The following is a 16,670-nucleotide window of genomic DNA, read 5'->3' as shown; positions in this document are numbered from 1 at the left end:
GGAGCAATCCTGCAAACTTTGGAAGCTAATATTAGCCAATCAGGATGGAATATGAAATATCAGACGGATCAGACTTGATCACATGACTATAGAGATACTGTGTACCGATTTGTGTTATTTTTTGAGAAAATCTGAAGGAGTAATATCCCAAAAATTGTTTTACATAAGTCGGCCCAAAGGTGGCACTATAAAAGGCTGATCTGAAAAATGCAGGGAAAGGGTTTTTCCTTGGCCTCTAGGGAGTGCGCTTACAAAGTTTGAAACTGATTGGTGGAGTTATAGGTAAAACCACAAATCGGCCTGTTATAGCGCCACCATGAGGCTGATTTCAAAAATGTTAAGTGGCATGTCTTCCTCGACCTGGTGGGAACGTGTGTGCGCGATTTCATGATAATTGCACTTTGCGTTTGGGATTTGAGGCATTTTGTTCAAAACGGCTCAATCCTACAAACTTTGGAAGCCAATCTTAGCCAATCAGGATGGAATATGCAAAATCGGACAGATCCGTGTCGATCACATGACTGTCGAGATACTGCCTACCGATTTGTAGGATTTTTGGACGAAATCTGTAAGAGTAGTGCACAGAAATGTGTTTTGCGAACATCGGCCACTAGGTGGCGCTAGAAAAGGCCCATTTGAAAAATTTAGGGCAGAGGTTCTAGATTGGCATCCAGGGAATGTGTGTGCTCACTTTGGCAGCGACCGGGCCAACGGCGACTGAGATTAGGTGCACACAAACTGCGAGGACACACGGACGCACGCACGCACGCACGCACGGACAGACACACGGACGGACGAAGGGGAAAACATACTCTCCTCTCCCCCATGCCTTCGGCTGGTGGAGACAATAAATGCTACAGCATGTCTGAGAGGGAGATGCAGAAAAGAGGGAGAGAGAAGAAGAGAGGAGAGATATGAAACAGTTGGGAAAGAGAGGAAGACAAGAAGTTGAGAGATAGACAGTTTAGCACACACACACTAGTGTGCTAAACTCCATCTGACCATTTTCCTTCCATCTGTTTGTGTATCTCTCTCTCTCTCTCTCCCTATTGACTGTGTGTGTGTTTGTAAACTGTGTATCTCTCTCATCTACCTTGCAGATGGACTGGCTCAGGAAAAGCCCCTAATCGCAGACCTAGAGAGCCTGCAATACAGGGATAGGGGATGGGGGGAGTTCTGCGAAGGCTGACTCATGCAGGAGAAGCAATTCTATGTACTTCTGCAAAAAAAATGCCTTCAGAATGGAAGAGTGGCTAGCACACGCACACACCCACACACACACACACACACACACACACACACACACACACACACACACACACACACACACACACACACACACACACACACACGCACACACAAACTTTACATTCACACTCACACCATCACGTGGGACTCAACCATTTCACAGTGGACAATGCGAACAAGAACAAGCTGTCAATCTGACATCTGACAGTACAGTACAGTATATATCGTTGCCGCAGGGCAGAAACCTTGTATCTCCATCATTTCAATGAACTTCATCATACTCAAAGATTGCCGATCTACAAGCTCACAAGCAACACTGTGAGCTTGTAGATGCTTGTCTATTCTCACTAGCTAAAACATTATTATCATTAAAAAAGGAACAGTTTTGGACATACAAGGTTTGCACCCTACAGTGACGATATCGTCGCTGTCGGGTGGAAACGTTGTACAGTATGTCCAAGACCGTTCGTTTTGTATGTATCATTTAAAAAATGAACTAAACTAGTGAAAACAGCAGATCTACGAGCACACATCGCGTTGTGTGCTTGTAGATCGGCTGTTTTCACTACCTTTGTGCGACAGCCTTGTACGATGAAGCAGGGCTTTACTTGGTGAAAAAAAAACATACAAACTTGGAGTTACGAGGTTTATGCCCGACAGTGACGATACGTACAGCACTTAATCTGTACGTGTGTGTGTGTGTGTGTGTGTGTGTGTGTGTGTGTGTGTGTGTGTGTGTGTGTGTGTGTGTGTGTGTGTGTGTGTGTATGTGTGTGCGCCCGTGTGTGCCCGTGTGTGCCCAAAACACCTATCAGTTCTTTCCACCAGCCTCCAGTATCATTACCCGCAGCAGGGGATAATTACCGGCAGAATGGATGTCATGCGTTGCTGATGCTCTTACCATGTAGAGGTATGTAATCAGTATGACCCTCCCCTCCCTGGAGGGATTTAGGATCCACGGAAAAGACTATGGAAGCTAACAGACAGGGGCGTCACAAGAGGGGGGAAAGTGGGACTGAGTTACTAGGGGCCCAAGGTGGAGGGTTGCCTTAATTATGTTATACTTTAGCTATAAAAATAGCAGATATACAAGCTCACAGCGCGGCACCGAGTGCCGCACTGCGAGCTTGTAGATCTGCTATTTTTGAAAAGTCGTGAAAATGTGTGCAAATCTTTGAATATTATGTCCTTTTTAAGCGAACATTTGTAACTCAAATTTTGCTTCTGGGGGGTCCCTCCCTGGAACTAAATATTTTGAGATGGGGGTCCGTGGCCAAATACATATCATTTTGGGGGTACTTCACATGAAAATATTTGAGCACCACTGACACAGAAACATAGGTTTTTCAAAAAACCTTAGAAGCATTTGAAATATTCAGACTCGATTTTTCACGAATAGCAGCTCTACAAGCTGCGTAAATTGTCTCCCAGCACTCGGTGCCGTATATCTGCTATTTTTCATTAGTTAAATCACAAAATGTGAGTGAATCCTTGTACCCAGGGCCCAGAATTTGGTGTGACACCCCTGCTAATAGTTAAATGCCCAAGCCCCCTGAACCACTTAAAACCCTGTTTCAAAAACCCATTTATTTATGTCCACATAAGAGATACAATACAAGGACACAGATATTGCAAGGCGGAAGATAATGTAAAAAATGTACAGTCAGCTAATCTTGGACAAATACCTACACAGTCACCCACAGTGATGTTGCTAGGTTATCAATGTAATGGGTCCCAGGACCCAGGTGGTCATTCAAATGGGTCCCAGAATTATTGTATGGGTCCCGCGACGACACACGCATTAATTTAAACAAATAGTGGCAAATAGCTACTTGTATGTAATAAAGGACAGAAGCATGGATTTACAAGACAATCTCAATGAATCATCTCATCAATAATGCCAGAACGCATAGCTGTGGAGACTCCACCACATGCAGCTCAGCTGTTGCAGTGAAATGACTGATAGCAGGAAGGATAGAGTTCTGGAGATGCAGTGATGCTTAGTTTAATGTGTCCTTTATAAGTATGCATCAGGGACACAGGATGCAGGGCTATATGTAGTAGCATCACTGGACCCAAGTGAAAGCATCTTCGCCATGGCGGCTATGTTTAGCTGCTTTTTTTTGGCATCCCAAGTTGGTGGAAGCAATCAACCTATGTACTTATGTGTCCTAGGCTGCCAAAGATACAGTACACAAGTAGATTGCACCTATAGCGTAGCTCTGTGATGGTATGGAGGAGCGGCTTTTAATGACTTTGGTCATAAAGGCTTCCTCTATTAAGCTAGAGTCAAATGTGAAGGCCACTTCAACAGGTATTTAATGACTTTGGTCATAAAAGGCTTCCTCTAAGCTAGGGTCAAACGTGCAGGCCACTTCAACAGACGCAGCCGCATTCTGTTAAGAAACAGTCTCTGCCTGCGGCCAGGAAAGAATAGGATGCCAGTCATTGCTACTGGGAGCCCTGCCCAGTTGTCCCATTGAGACCACAGCTCCTCCTGAGACAAAATGCAACAAAGTTCTGGTTAAACGGTTTAGCGCAACAAGGCTCAAAATGTCTCGCTCTGGGGTGCAAAGCCACTGGCTGGGAGACATTGTTATAAACGAAATAGGTCACTAAAGTGTGCTGCATTTCCAGAATAAAAACCAGGCCACTATGTGCTGTCTCTTCAGCCACACAAGATGGGAAGGAGGAACACAAACAGCTTTCGCAAATGGTTCAAGTCATTAAAAATAGAACACAACACATGCGCACTCACGCACGCACGCACATACGCATGCACGCACACCCACACCCACATGCCCACACACACGCACACATATTATTACCATTTTTTTAGATTTTATGAATGCCATTTTTACCTTTTCTTTTCACATTTTAAGCCTAACCCTAATGCCTGAGTTATACTTACAGTATAGTTGTCAGTCATGCACTAAAAATAAAATAAATCTATTTCTATTTTCAGTGCACAACAACACCAGCCCGCAACTAAACTTAAACCAGGAACATGTAAGTAGGTCGAAGAGTCTTGTTGCCACTCAAATGGACAGGTAGTGGTTAGGCACAGTCACACACACTAAAGTACTGCCGCTGCAAAGCTACTGTACTGTAATGTACCGTCCTATGTGTGTGTACAGTATCTCATATAGGACACAGGCTGTGTACGGTCCACATCCATGCCTCTCTAGGGGCCATCTTAAAAGCCTAAGGGTCCATTTGGTTCCATTTAACACTCAGGATTGCACCGTGTACCCCCTGTTGGCCTATATAGGATCAGGCCTACCTTATACAGTAAGTGGTTGAAATGAAAACAAGACTAAGCATTTTTTACCCAGCTGAAAACACAAGGTGCTCTTCTAAAAACACTCATCCAAACGCCCAAAGTTGAACAAATCCTTTCAACTCTGTGCAGACACCAGACGTGCACAGCTCAGCGCAGAATAGATGCGCTTAGTGCCTTGTCACATTGCTGGTAGTTTCGAGCAAAGCGTAATTATGCGTCGCTCCGATTTAAAACAATTAAAATCATACACTACACTCAGAATAAAACTGTCCACAGACAGCCATTAAAATGCTAAGTCTCATGATTAGTGGCCCTAGAGGCTTGCTGCCCAGCTGTCGACCCACAGGCCAAAGACTCCCCCTCGGGAACACTCTAGTGGTCCCTGGCCTGGAACACATTCCATATTCCAATGTAAAGATACATTTAAAACAATAATAATTATGATTGGTTGTACCATAACAATTAAAGACCATTTGGGATGTTTATCTTTAATTTTTCATAATGATTAGCCAAAACCTGTTAATGGTTAATTACCGTAACCATTAACAGATACATTTAACTACCCTTGTGGTTGATTGAAGAGTTTATTAGAAGTTTACAATAGGAAAAAGTACAGTTTCATGACAGCACAAATCACTGGTGCAAGGTCAACTAAAAGGAGATCCTAGTAAGCTTTACGGCTTATTTGCACAGGAACCACTTTATGTATCTCGTATAATATTGAAAGACAGACAGATAGAACAGAGTACTTTGCATAAGATAACAATAATCAATTACAAAAGCAGAACTATGGGGGGAAAAGGGGGGGGGGGGGTGGAAACATGGGGACTTAGACAATTTACAAGTCTCGAGTAGCAGCCATCTGAAGGTGACTTTTCAGACCAAATTTGAAGGAGGCTGGGGATTTTCATTCCTTTAAGGCCTGCAGAAGGGCGTTCCACATGTTGGTGGTATACTGTAGCTGGAGAACGAATTATATTCTTTTTTTTTGTGTTAAATCTAGGTTGAGCATGATTAATGGAGCTGCCACTGGTATTGTGATCGTGGACATCCTTGACCTTTAGGAAGTAGTCTGTCAGGTACATGGGTATCTTGGAGGTGTAGTGTATCTTGTTGCAAGATGCTGTACTCTGTCAGCTACTTTGAGCCACCCCATGCTTATGTGCTGATAAACGGTAAGGTGGGCCCGAGGAGGAAGACCAAGCACGACCCTAATCAGTTTGTTCTGGGCTGTTTGGAGCTTTAACTTTAAGGCAATTGGGGCATGGCGATACCATACAAGGATTCCGTAATCAATGAGGGGCCCAATAAGAGCATCATCTAGAGTCTATCATGTTTTAATATTGATCAGCGGGGCAACCCTCTGCAAGAAACAAATTCATTGGTCTCCTGACTGTTTTTCCAGGCCAATTCTGAAAGAACCCAGTGATTCACATCCTTTAATGGATGGTGTCCGTGCATTCCACATTTTGGAGCCGTGCCGAGGGCCACATGATTAGATTTTCTTTTAAATAAATAATGGCGGCAATAGCTGATGGGTTACTGTGTTGACCACCAATGTGTGTGGACATGTTATCACTTATTAGTCACTTTCAAACTGGCATTGCCTTTTTTTTTGCATGCCAATATACTGTAGGCAAAATGTTGTCCAGAATTGTCATTTTATTTTAAAAATTGTAAATATAGCAGATCTACAAGCTCTCAACGAATCACATTGCAACACATTGTGAGCTTTTACATCTATTTTCACCATTCGTCGTTCAAAAATGTGTACTTTGCAAGCCAAACCCCACAATCAATCCTCCAGTTCAATGCCACACAGAAGGGGGTGATACTTTTTTTCTAAAGGTATATTGATGATATACAGGTAGTTCAATGTTGAAAATGAGTGGTATTCCCCTTTAAGTATATATGGCCCAAGCGAATGGGAAAAAGTGTTTAGTGATGCTAAACAATTTGTTTCAGTAGCCCCCCCCACCCCCCCCCTCCCTCCCCCCCATGTGATGACATCAAAACTCTTCAACTACCCACTACAAGTGGTTGATTAATTTCCCTTGAATCTTTTCTCTATCAGCCAAGGCAACATAACACACTGTAGAACGGATCCATGCTATAGGCTTTATGGATCCTACGAGGAGGGAGCAGGGAGCGGGCCACCGGGCTGTCCATCTGTCCCCGTCTAAAATATACATGGCTACCTCAGGGCCCCGGGGCCTTCTGCATGCACGCGGCACTGGCCAAACAAACAGTTGGCAGGGGCGCTGGAAGTGGGGTGCTGAGGGAGCTGCAGCTCCCCTGGTGGTGGGGAGGAGAAAAAAAAAAAAAAAGAAAAAAAACACGTTTTTTTATTTTTATTTTTTTTTAATTTTTTTTTAAAATAAGCCTCTATATACACACACAGAGCTATATTAAAACAATAATGTATTTGACTTTGGGGAATAAAATATGTTGAAAAAAGGTATTTGATTATCACATGGTGACCAAATCACATGGTCACCTTGCCACTTCCGGTCAGAAGGGAAGTCAAATTTAAATCCGGCTTTGATGGCACACCAAAGTCTATTTATTTGAGAACTAGAAACTGTCTATAGGCTCATTGTTGCAAACTAACACCGTTGTATATGGGAATAAAAAACAGTAGAAAACTGTTACAAAAATAATACCCAATTTTTAGTGTGTGCGTGAGTGACTGTGTGTGCATGCGTGCTGTGTTTTGCACTGTGTGCTAAAATAACTAGTAACTATATAGCTCCTTGTTACACCGTTGTGCGGGGAATAAGCACCCGAAACCGTAATAAAAATAACCCAAAACCGGATAAAAAACGTGAATTTTTCGGCGTGTGGCCTTTGGCCGCACGCATGAACTCCTCCAGGCTCAGCTCCCCTTGGGATTTGGGAGTTCCAGCGCCCCTGGCAGTTGGGATATGGGAGTGTGTGTGACAGAGAGAGAGAGAGAGAGAGAGAGAGAGAGAGAGAGAGAGAGAGAGAGAGAGAGAGAGGGGCCGATTTCATGACATTTCATCATGCCTCTGAGAGTATCATTGGCGTGGCAGGGCTGGGCAGAGAGTGAGTGCAGAGCATTGAGGAGGCTGGGCTACGGTGGGTGCTATGATGGCAGCCGGCGCGGTATAGCGCCACATCCACCAGCAATTCGTCGCTGATCTCCATATTCTAACTTTTAGTTTTTTCGTAAATGAATGGCCTACTCTAGTGATTTTCAACCTTTTTCACATCAAGGACCATTGTTTATTCGGCATTTGAGCCACGCATTTGATGAGATTTTAACCTCTCATATTTGGAATATTTTGTTACGATTTTGTCCACAATTCCCATGCTGTATTGGTGTCAAACGCTGACCAAAATAACACATTTTCGACATTCTCTAATTGTGTAAAATGAAACCAAATGGACCATTTGGTTTCATTTTACACTCTTGAGAGTTAAAGATCTATAAGGGTCCATTTGGTTACCAACTCTCCATCATTTAGCTGGGGACCACCTGGAATACCCTCAATCCTGAAAAGTAACAGTTTTGGACATGAGGTTTCCACCCACAATTCACTCTTCGCCTTCCTATTTGGTACTGTCTCTCTGGCGAGCACGGTTTTCCCAATGAACCTAAGCGCAACGGTGGGGGCCAGTGGTGGGCAAGGAGGTAGGGAGCGCTTCGCTGTGTTCACTTGGACCACGCAGAGGTGCCGAAGTAAGCCATTTACCAGGAGAGGGAGTGGGTTGTTGGCTGATTTACCACTGTTTCAGGGTTGTGCCACGAGCCGCAGGCTCCCTGAAACAGTGGTAAATCAGCCAACAACCCACGACCTCGAATGGTAAATTACTTTTGTACCACTTTTTCCATATAAATGAAAGAAAACACAGTTGTCACTTGCAAGGATCTTTAGTTACAACATTAATTGTTTCAGAATACACATAGTGCGCGGGGTCCATGAGCCAACTCAAGGTTGTTGGCCTATTTACCACTGTTTTAAACCAATCAGAATCCAGTATTTGAACAGAAAAAGTGGTAGAAAGTGGTAGAAAGTCGGATTTACTATTCTGTCCATAACGGCACATAACTCGGTAACAGCGCTGAGTCGGCTCATGCGACCATCGCAGTGCTCGACATGGCGACTCAATCGCTACCGCTCGCTCAGTGGTGTCTCACATGGCTCATGGTCACCTGAGACGGCGCGCCTCCGCCGTCATCACCGTTGCAGCCCCCCGCGCCCCCACCGTTGCGCTCAGGGTCATTGAGAAAACCACGGTCGCATCTCTCTGTCTCTCTTTTGGAGAGACAGGGACCGGAGAGGAAACATAGGAGCAGAGGATGCACACACACACACACACACACACACACACACACACACACACACACACACACACACACACACACACTTGGCACTGCTGGTATGATTCAAGTGGAGCCGTGACACAGGGGTGAGGACAATCGATGGCTTTGTGTTGGAGAAACACCCTGTCGGATTAATTACCCCTCGTCGCCTCGTAAATTACGCTCAAACTGTAATCTCAACAGATTATAACAGTGCCATAGGTAATCGAACACAAAGCGAGCAGGTCTAATTAATAATCTCTGTGTGGTTTTAATAACAGGATCATTAGTGATGCTATTAACTAAAACGTGTACTATTGTATTGTTGGGTGGTAACAGCAGGGGAGCAGGGGGGAATATAAGACGTCTCCTTTACATTCAGTCTATCTAATAGTCTATCGTATTCGATTCCAGCTGTTTATGGAACTTCTTTTGTGTGAAGTTGTTTTTAATTTTGTTAATAAAATGTAACTCACACAGTTGGGGTGCATGGTTGTATTTTGGTTTTGCAGCTCTTATATTGAGACATTTAGATCCTATGTCTAATTGACATGACCTTTGACACGATCTTGATGCTGGTTTAACATGAACTTTGACCTGAAGGTCAAAATGCGCAGGAGATCCGGGTTCAAATCCGGTGGTAGAACATGAACGTTACATACAGTAGTGCAGCTTTAATTTCTGTTTAAAGCAACTGTAGCTGCAACACGTTACAAAACAACATACTAATAACACATTAAGCAACAACAAAAACATTGTTGCACTAATTGATTGGTAAATAAAAAGGAATTAGCTCTTCTCAATACATTTAATTACCCGCTAATAACCCATTGGCTACAGCACTAATGGAACGCTGCTGACAGGTCCAAAATAACAGGCCAGATCATATATCAATACAATATATAACAGCCACAAATGTGTCCCAATTATTTAATACTTTCAACCTGAGAGATCTACAAGCCAACACACTTTAATAGAGCGGAAAGTGGTAAAATAAAAGTTTATTACTTTTGTATCTATCAACATTTTATGTTATATTATTTTGTATTTGCTTGCTTATAAGTTCAATATTCTCAAATAGAAACTTTAATCAAATCTAAGTTTTTGAAATTGAAAATATATCATTAAAACATGGATCAAAACATTGGAATCGGTGGTCTACTACGACTCTTCAAATTCATATGTCATCGGACCAAAAAAAATCTGGCATCAGTCGGACTCTATTTGTGAGCCAGATTCTACGCACAAAGAGTCATAGTTGAACATTTACAAACACTAAACTAAACTCCAATCTGCCAGGCCCCTCTTTAAAGCTTTCACAGAAAAAGCATAGAACAGCACATACATACGCCATAGTCAGTGTCCTGCAGCCTGGGCAAGGCTTGCGTGGCATGCATCGACAGGAGTGTCACAAGGGGGGGGGGGGGGGGGGGGGAGTGGGACTGAGTTACTATGGCCCAAGGTGGAGGGGCCTGGAATTATTTTATACTTTAGCTATGGAAATCTTTGAATATATGTATTTTTTTAAGCGAATATTTGTAACTCAAATTTTGCTTCTTGGGGGGGTCCCTGGAACTAAATATTTTGAGATGGGAGTCCGTGGCCAAATATATATCATTTTGGGGGTCCTTCACATGAAAAGGTTTGAGCACCACTGACATAGAAACATAGTTTTTTTTTTCAAAAAACCTTAGAAGGATTTGAAACATTCAAAGACTTGCAAAAATCATGATTTTTGCAAAAATAGCAGATCTACAAGCTCGCAGCGTGGCACTCGGTGCCGCGCTGTGAGCTTGTATATCTTCTATTTTTCAATAGTTAAAGCACCCAGGGCCCAGAGTTTGGTGTGCGACACCCCAGTGCATCGATATGAAAACAGTCACCCTGGTACATTTGTCAAACTATCATGATAGCCGCTCGGTGCTCATTGCCAGATAGTGTTACATCGCTATCAAGAGTGACCAACTGACACTGCGCATGCACAATGACATATACCACAATGTCACTATCGCACATACAAACACACCCGTGTGCAAGTGCACACGCAGGCCCACGGACATCCACATCCACACGTGCACACATATACGCCAGCACACACACGCACGCACGCACGCACGCACGCACGCACGCACGCACGCACACACACACACACACACACACACACACACACACACACACACACACACGCACACACAGACACGCACACACAGACACGCACACACACATGCACACACACACACTCCTCTCTCAGTCAGATAAGCACATAATACTTTCCCAGAAGCGCGCACATACACGCACTCACATACACGCACTCGCACACACACATCTATGCCTCCACAGTTAATACATGCACTTGAACACACACACACACACACACACACAGTCACACACACACACACAGTCACACACACACACACACACACACACACACACACACACACACACACACACACACACACACACACACTCCCAAATAGCCTTAATCTAAAGCAAAGTGGTCGTCGGTAATAAGCAGTACCTTCCGCTCATGCAGAGCTTCATCCTGCACACAGCTGCTGCTGCTACTGGAGACAAGGAAGCCGATCCTTCTTGCCTGAGGGGCTCCTCTCTCTCCACAACATACTCCCACCACCACCCAGCCTATGCAATCTGGACCGGCTTACCCCCAAACCCCCCCTGCACAACATGCACATACACTAGTGTACACACACACACATACCCCTTCCAGCAGGCAGGCAGAGCAGCCAGCACAGAGAGAGACAGCGGGAGGAGAAAGTGGTAGAGAGAAGGAGAAAGAGATCATTGGGGAGAGGAAGAGAGAGAGAGAGAGGGGAGAGAGAGAGAAGTAATATGTGGGAGGGAGCTTAAAGGCAGAAGACGGAGAGAGAGAGAGAGTGAGAAGGAGAGAGAGAGAGGGGGGCAGAGAGAGAGGGAGAGCGGGGGCGTGATGATGGAACACTGAAAGATATGTGCAGAGAAAGAGACAGAGAGAGAGAGCGAGGGAGGGAGGGAGGGCTTGAATCTCACCTGATGATGGCTGTGTCTGTGCCGTTCATCTCCTGGTCAGGGACCTAAAGGAGAAACGACAGCGTGTTGTTAGTGGAGTCAGTCCACTGACCCGGGGGATCTTCACAGGATGGGAGAACATTGGTGCTGCTGCCAAAAAGCACACATCATTCACTCTCTCCATCCATCTCTCCCCCATCATCGGGTTGTGTTGCTGTTGTTGTTTGGTTGTAGTTTGTCACTTCTCCTCACTTCCCGTTTTGGGTTTGCGTTCGTTCCATCCCCCATCCATCCATCCATCCATCCACCCGTGGAGCCCCCCACTCCACTCCGCCCCCCTGCTCCTCCTCCACTGGGTCGCTCATAGGCAACCTGTGAAGCTCATCGGACGGCACAAACACAGGGCTGACTGTCTACGCCTGCTCTTGGTGGAGGAGGTGGGGAGAGGACAGGCGTACAGTATGAAAGGGAAAGAGAGATTTAGAGAGAGAGAGAGAAAGAGAGAGAGGGGGGGGGGGTGATAGAGGGAGGGAGCGGAAGCCCTCATTGCAGCGTAGACTGCAGATACATAGCCCCCCCCACCCCAGGAGAGGGATACTGGCAACGACTCACTCGATATCTGCGCCGAGGTGTCGAATCGGCAAGAACACGGACGGGGGAGATTGTTGAAGGGGAGGGAGAGAGGGAAAAAGCAGAAGCGGAGACGAGAAGGCAAAAAGAAGGGAGAGAGAAAGAGGCGTGTGAGATGGCGAGAGAGAGAGAGAGAGAGAGAGAGAGAGAGAGAGAGAGAGAGAGAGAGAGAGAGAGAGAGAGAGAGAGAGAGAGAGAGAGAGAGAGAGAGAGAGAGCAAGGTGCAGGGGAACAGGTGGTTCAAACTGTTGAATCTCACACTTGTACCAGGGAAGGGAAGAATGGCATTCATCCCAGTCATTACTTGAGACCACTGAAGCCCTATTTTGTAGTTCTTCGTATGACAATATTGTTTTAAAAAAAATGTATGACTAAATTAAAAACTGTCACTGTCGGGCAGAAACCTTGTATCTCCAAGTTTCAAATTTGTAATTTTATTTTTTTCATCACACAAGGCCATCGCACAAAAGTAGTGAAAACAGCTGATCTACAAGCACACAACGCCTCGCGGTGCGAGGCGTTGTGTGCTTGTAGATCAGCTTTTTTCACTACTTTTGTATCATTTTAAAAATGATAAATACAAAACAAACGGTTTTGGACATACAAGGTTTCCACCCGACAACGACGATATATATATATTTTACAAAGGTTTTTTAACAATTTCATCTATAATACATGTCCAAAAATAGGCCCCCCAGGGTTAAAGTGGGTATAGGGAAGAATACACCCACTATGCCAGAACACTCTCTCTGTCTCTCTTTGCACATGAAATATGCAACAAAGTGGGATTAGACCCCAGGAATTTGCATCTCTGTTCGTATTTATAGAGTGGGGCTGATCGAGTCGTACATTTACATTTTGCATGAATTGGTAGGGGGTAAAGTGGCCTACATTTATTTAACCGCTATATAATATTTCATTGTTAATGGTAAAACAAAAGAAAAGAAAACAACGATCTACAGTACCTATGGATGCAAATGATCCGGTCTCTGCCATCAGCCAGGAAACCTAGTATAAATATAGGGAGAATATGCAGTAGGATCCTGTGTTAATTCACCCGTTTGAAACTCTGTGAGTGAGTCTACAAATGGAACTAAATGGACCTGCAAGGGAGTCGATGAATGGAACCAAACGTTTAGTTCCATTCCTAGAAGTTCCATTCCTAGAAGTTATATTACAACTTGGGATCTTAGAGCACTGTGGTTTTGGCAGAAAAATCCTCAGTGTTCATTTATCTATTTGTAACTACAGACTTCTGCGAATGGGACCAAATGGACCCGTAATGGTTCCCATTTGGTTCCATTCCTACTCTCAAGAGTTAAATGACCACTCTATACACCAGGGGTCTTCAACGTTTTCAGGCCAAGGTCCCCTTAGTTAAGAGAGAGATGAAGCAGGGACCCCCACAAACTGTTCATAGATTCCATAGTTTCATTGTTTGACAGCACGATCATCAGTGTATTTTGGATTTGTGTTTTCAGATATTTAACCACTTGGGCTGTCATTACCTCAACGTTTTACTCTGTACTTGGTCTGCTCTACACCAAACCTCTACACCAAACCTCTTTGCCGAAAATAGCCAATCTACAAGCTCACAACGCCTCGCAGCGTGAGGCATTGTGAGCTTGAAGATCTGCTATTAATGGCTACAGTTCTCAGAATATGGACACTAGCGTTCAAGTTGTTAATATATAAAGCAATGGAAGATTTGAAGGACCCCCTGTAGTAACTCTGAGGACCCCCTAGGGCAGTGTTTCTCAACCACTCTGCCTGGGGACCTTTGGTGCGCCCCTGAGAAGGGTCAAGTGTGCCCCTTGAAACTGCTTGAAAGCCAGTATTGTATTTATCATTTTAAAGATGATTTAAACTAGTGGGTGCGAGGCGTTGTGTGCTTGTAGATCGTCTGTTTTCACTACTGTTGTGTGACAGCCTTGTATGATGAAGCAGGGCTTTACTTTGCGAAGAAACGTACAAATTTGAAACTTGGAGATACAAGGTTTCTTCCCGACAGTGACGATATTTACACCCCTGTATTATGTTGGTGTGCTCATGGATTCTTGGGACATGAAAAGTGTGCCCAATGCAGAAAAAAGGTTGAAAAACACTGTCCTAGGGGTCCCAGACCCCCTGTTGAAGACCCCTGCTTTACACTTTACACACAGAGCGGTTTCAGCCAGGAGTCGTTGCGGTGAGAAGGTGGGCAGAGCAGACTGTCGTCTTCCGCTCACCAGGAAGCTGCGAGGGACATTCTGTGTGAACCGAGTCAAACTTTACAGCTCCGCACTGGTCCCTTGGACGCTTGCACGCTCACTCGCGCGCGCACACACACACACACACACACACACACACACACGCATGCACACGCACACGCACACGCGCACACGCGCACACACACACACACACACACACACACACACACACACACTCACACACACACACACAGCAGCGCACGCCAGCAGCACACACTGACAGGACTGCACATAAACAAGCTCACATGGTTATCTCTCCTCAGCCCCCACACCGTCGTCCACCCACCTTTTTTCCGAGCAGTTGCTAAGGTGACGGCAAAGACTGAATTTTAATAAGACAATGAATTAAAGGAATGTGATTTATTTTTTGCTCCTCCGTTGTTGAATGGCAGCAGCGCTACACCTATGCACCGAGGTCTGTCAACGTATACGTCTCCAAATGCAAACACGGAGAGATGAAGCATCCTCACAACGGCTCCCCGATTGAAGTTATGTTTGAACGCTACTCTGTGCCTTGTTTCAACTCCCTCCTGAAGACACACTTTCATAAAGCTGCTTTTATTCTCCGATCGTTTTGATCTGTTTCATCTTATTTTGTCTGTTACTGTTCTATTGTTGTTTTTTTTTATTGGCTTATTTTATATGTGTTGATTCTTTTGTGAAGCACATTGCAAGGTGCTATAAAAATAACGATTATTAATATTATTATTATGCTCTCTCGTAATTAAAGAATATAAAAGATGAGTGTTACATTGATTTCATTTACTTCTTTCTATTGTTTTAGAGATTCTTATTTCAGTGGTTGGGGGCATGCATACAAGTGGCAAAATATGTCATTTTACACAGAATAAGCCCATTCCCAAGATACAACGCAACCTTTCATGGTTGGATCATTTGGATGTGGCTAGAAGTGTTACTGTAAATAGCAATAAAGAAACTGCTGGCTTATTGTGTCTAAAAAAACATATTTAGCCACTTGTAAGCATGCCCCCATGCATACGCATGCCCCACATTTTAGCACGGTAAACGCAATAAAACAATAGAACGAAGCAAATGAAAACATTTTAACACTCACTTTTTCTTTTCTCTAATTACAATCTAAAATATGAACCCTTGTTGTAAAAAAACAAAGTTGTCCTCATTCCTTTAAAGAGAATTACATTTTCACCTTAAGCTACATTTCAGAAGGAGGTGTAAACTGTTTAAGGTTCAATGTTTTTTATTGTCACATACCGTACGTACATTTGCAGTGCAGACATTCTTGCACTAAGAACCTCCTCTATAGTGTGAACAAAAATACAATAAGACAACAACTTAAAAAATGTGAAGCAAGATGCAAATAGCACAAATTGTTAAATTGAAAAAAATACAAAAAAAATGTGTATTGATGCCTATGCATAAGTTTAAGCCCGATTAATGCTTGTATGAAGGTGTCATGCACGGACATAGCCGATCTACAAGTCCACAACACGTCACTACCGGGACACGTTGTGGGCTTGTAGATCTGCACTGTGGAAACCCGTCGTACGATGAAGAAATAAATTGGGCATTACATAGACATACTGTAGACATGTGGAATGATGATGGATGATGAAATCTCCCTAAAAGCCCTTGTCAAGCAGTATCTCATGCTTGAGTCTCACTTCTGAGCTTTGAGTAATGCCATGCCGCATTTAAAATGACTGCAACGACTGTGGTAAAAGTATTGTTTGTTATTGCTGGGGAAAAGAGCTGTTTGAATGGTCCCCCTGCCCTGAAAGCCTTTCTAATGTGGTTAAAGTCTCAAGCAGAGTAAATGATGGATGCCATGCAATAAATGCCAGTGAGCGGATGAGTTGCTTAACAACTACAATGTTCAACTGAGATTGCTTGTGTGGAGGAGCATGGTATGGTCAGAATACTAATGTACAGCACACCTATGGAAGTC

The sequence above is a fragment of the Nannobrachium achirus genome (genome assembly GCF_963921795.1).
Source record: "Nannobrachium achirus genome assembly, chromosome: 16".
Taxonomy (NCBI): domain Eukaryota; kingdom Metazoa; phylum Chordata; class Actinopteri; order Myctophiformes; family Myctophidae; genus Nannobrachium; species Nannobrachium achirus.
The sequence above is the reverse complement of the archived record's forward strand: the minus strand, read 5'-3'. Positions refer to the sequence as shown.